At 40.9% G+C, this 3,625-nt stretch overlaps 1 pseudogene across 1 annotated transcript; it reads left to right on the forward strand.

Annotated features, from left to right (window-relative positions):
- The first annotated feature begins 1,255 nt into the window (after window positions 1-1,255).
- LOC148920688 (F-box/WD-40 repeat-containing protein At5g21040 pseudogene) lies at window positions 1,256-3,625 on the forward strand (annotated as a pseudogene). The gene is made up of 2 exons (XR_016126262.1): window positions 1,256-1,355; window positions 1,694-3,625. The product of XR_016126262.1 is annotated as an F-box/WD-40 repeat-containing protein At5g21040 pseudogene (transcript).

Genomic DNA, 3,625 nt, shown 5'->3' on the forward strand with positions numbered 1-3,625 from the left:
ATAGCCCATGACCTCCTTTTATAGGCTTTGGAATTCATCTTTACCCCAAAAATCCTAGATGGTTTCTTCTTAATTGGCCAAGTCTTCTCCCTTCTTTTTCCTTCACTTTCTCCAATATGGCCCTAATAAGTGAAATCTCCTCAAATCAGTTGAATCCATGGCTGTTGAGATAAAATATTTTGGTGCCCTAAAACCTTCTTGTAGCTGGACCTTGTAGAGGCTTCCTTTCCACGTAATGCTCCAGCTTGGCTTTCCTTTCTCTTTTCTTGCGTGAGCTCATAGTGGTAAAGATGGGTAAATTTGATGGTCAAATAGAAAGGTTGAGGCTTATCTCTTTCATCGCCTATATATTTATGTAAACTGGATTTTAAGGGTTTCTGTTTGAATTGGGCAAGACTAGTTCGATCCCTAAATTTCTCTCTTACTTACCATGTGTTGGAAGAAAGTGGGCTTGGGTTTTGGTGCTCCCAAGCGCCTAAAACCTCCACCTTTTAAACCCTCAATGGTTATAAACCCTCGTACCCATTCATACCATAACACCTGAAGCCCCAGACATGTATGTGGTTGGGCCCACCTTATGTTGTCGAGTGGTTTTGGCACTAAAGGGAGTTGGCATGACATGCTGTTTGCGTGCTTATGCTTAGGCTACGTTGTATTGCGTGACTAGAGGTTATGTTAGATAATGTTTGTGACGAAGCAGTGGGCTAAATGAGCTCGAGCATGTGACATTGTTCAACTTTATAGGTTTGCATGTGAAATTGGTAAACCCGTATCATAACCTCCCCACGTGCTAAATTGTAGTCTCGCTTGGCATAGTGCTAATATCATAGCTTGTTTAAACATTTCGTAGTTGTATTTGATGGACCTCCGTGTCCCTTTCATAGCATAATAATGAATTGGGCCTAAAAATATGCACAGAACTTTTTTGAGATTTTTGGGCCTCGATAGTGAGTTTGCTTTAGGTTTTCTTTTGACAAACTAGACCAAAAAAAGATTTTAATTTGTCATGACAATATTCCTTGGAGATGCTGTAAGGCGGGCGAGGATGGAACGAACCGTTGGATCACAATGGTCCGAAACGCGAGTTGCGTAGATATTTGTAGCGTTGTACTCGTAGGGTTCGTCTTGTTATGAGCAGTTCGACTCTCATCCCAACCGTCGATTCCTTCTCAATAGGACGGTGATCAAACCCTTAATCCCCGCTTCTTGGACCATAACACCCTATGCCTTTTCTCTATTCTCCGTCCCCAAACAAGTATTGTCTGTGTCTTCCTCCTGGTTCCCTGTCCCAAAGCTGCCCTTCTTCTTTCTCTCTGTCTCTCTCTACGTCAAAGTTTCGTCGGTTAATTTGAAAGGTACTTTTGAAACTCAATATTCATAACCTATATCTCATTTACACTTACTTTTGGCAATATTTTTCTTCTTTTGATTTCTGGGTCTTCATTGGATCCAACAACAACATTCTATCTATCAAATCCATCTTGGGTTTTGTTAATCTGCATTAAATACTGCAGGTTCTTCTTTTCTTTGATTTAGTTTTGTTTTATTTGGCTAGTGCAATTGATCCAATTTGATTTATAAGGTTCATTCTCCAATTTTTAACAGCTTTTTATTTTGCAGGTAATTTTTGGATTTTGGGTTCTTCTTTAGGTTTCCTAAGGTATAAGATTTTGATCAAATTGTGTTGTTGAAGGTGTTGGGCTGAAGAGGGTCTCCATTCCTTACATTCAAGGTTAAGGTCATATCTTTTTATGGAATTTGAATGCCAGGTGAGTACTGAGTTTCTAAGAATTTGGTAGATGCGTAGACAATTCGTTTGGACAACAAGGGGAACCAAATCAATTCAATTCCAAGCTGGAAGCTGAAAACCTTGGCATTTCAGAACAAACATCAGATTCATATACTGAAAAGGAAAAAATTGCACTCTCGAAACCTACATTAACCAAGAAACCAAACTCGGACTCTTGTGGTTCAAAACAGTTTTTGTCTAGTGATGTTGTTCTTAATTCTCGTAGGTCAATCACTGACCTTCCACCAGCCTTGTTATCCGAAATTCTGAATTTCCTTGACCCAAAGAGCTAGGTATGATTTCATGTGTATCAACGTATCTCTGTAGGATTGCGTCTGAACACCATGTTTGGAAGGATTTTTATTGTGAGAGATGGGGAAATTCAACAGTTCCAACATCTTTGGGTTCAGGAGTTTCTGATGAGAGTCATGGAAGGAATTTTTTGTGGAAAGGAGTTTAGGAGTAAGACTTTTATGGGACGTTATAGCATTGATGTTATGTATGGCCATAATGAAGCTATTCTTACAGTTTTCCTTTTGGCTTCCGCAAAGCTCGTATTTACTGCGGGGTATGACCAAACTGTAAAAATGTGGAACATGGAAGAAGGGTTGTTGATTGCATCTTCAAGATCTCTTGGTTGCACTATCCGTGCAGTTGCTGGAGATACCAAACTGTTGGTTGCTGGTGGTACTGATGGCTTTATCCAGTGTTGGCAGGCAGTGGAAGGCTTTCCACACTTGTTTGATATTAAGGGTCCTCAAAACCAGAATACCGAGTTTCGACTATGGGAGCATGAGGGGCCCATAACTTCTCTTGCCTTGGATCTTACCAGGATTTATAGTGGTTCCTGGGACATGACTGTTCGTGTATGGGATCGTTTTTCACTGAAGTGCATAAAGGTTTTGAGACATAGTGATTGGGTTTGGGCACTTGTTCCTCATGATCTTACAGTTGCTAGCACATCGGGTTCAGATGTTTGTATTTGGGATACTAGTAGTAGACTGATGACCATTATTCATAGTGCTCATGTTGGTAACACCTACTCTTTGTACGAAACCACACAGGGGATTTTCTATTTACGGAGGGGATGATGGTGCAATACACATGTACGAAATCACTAGTCATGGCCTTGAGACTAATGCATTACTTTGCGACTTGGGTTCCTCACTCAGGTTGTGTCTATTCCCTTGCGTTTGAGTTTCCATGGCTTGTTTCTGCTCTGCTGATGGGAAACTCGCACTAATTGATGTGAGAAAGCTTCTAAGGACTAGAAAGCATGATTCAGGAAACGTTTTCATGTGTTAAGCTCGTGGACCCAGTAGCGGAACCCCCACAGAGGATGTTACATGGATTTGGGAAGAATCTCATGTCAGTGGGCATTGGTGCTGATCGTATTGGATGTGGAGGCGACGAAGGTGTTGTTAGGATCTGGAACTTCACTGAAGCTTTGGAGATTGAGCGGAGGGTTTGTGCTTTAAAAGCAATACGGTTGGAGAACCGGATGAGGCGGCGTAAGCTCCATTTAGAAAATAGCAGCAAAGGCAGTAGAAATGATCAATGTTCAGTTGCAGCCAAGAAGAATCCGGTCACTGGTGACAGGAGTGGTTGGCACAGTAAACGTGCATTGAGCGGCAAGCTGAAGTCATAGTAGCAGATAGTAGTTACCTTGTATGCTTCTAAACTTTACTACTCGTTTACTCTTAGGATGATTATGTATCAGTAGAATACAATTTATGGTTTAAGCAGGTAAGCAGACTAATTGTAGATTTTTCATTCTATATTTGGATTTACATTGTTTCTAGCCATCTCATAGACGAGGTTTGTTGCTTTTTATGA

This window comes from Prunus mume, linkage group LG1 (genome assembly GCF_029339155.1).
Source record: "Prunus mume cultivar Tortuosa linkage group LG1, ASM2933915v1, whole genome shotgun sequence".
Classification (NCBI taxonomy): domain Eukaryota; kingdom Viridiplantae; phylum Streptophyta; class Magnoliopsida; order Rosales; family Rosaceae; genus Prunus; species Prunus mume.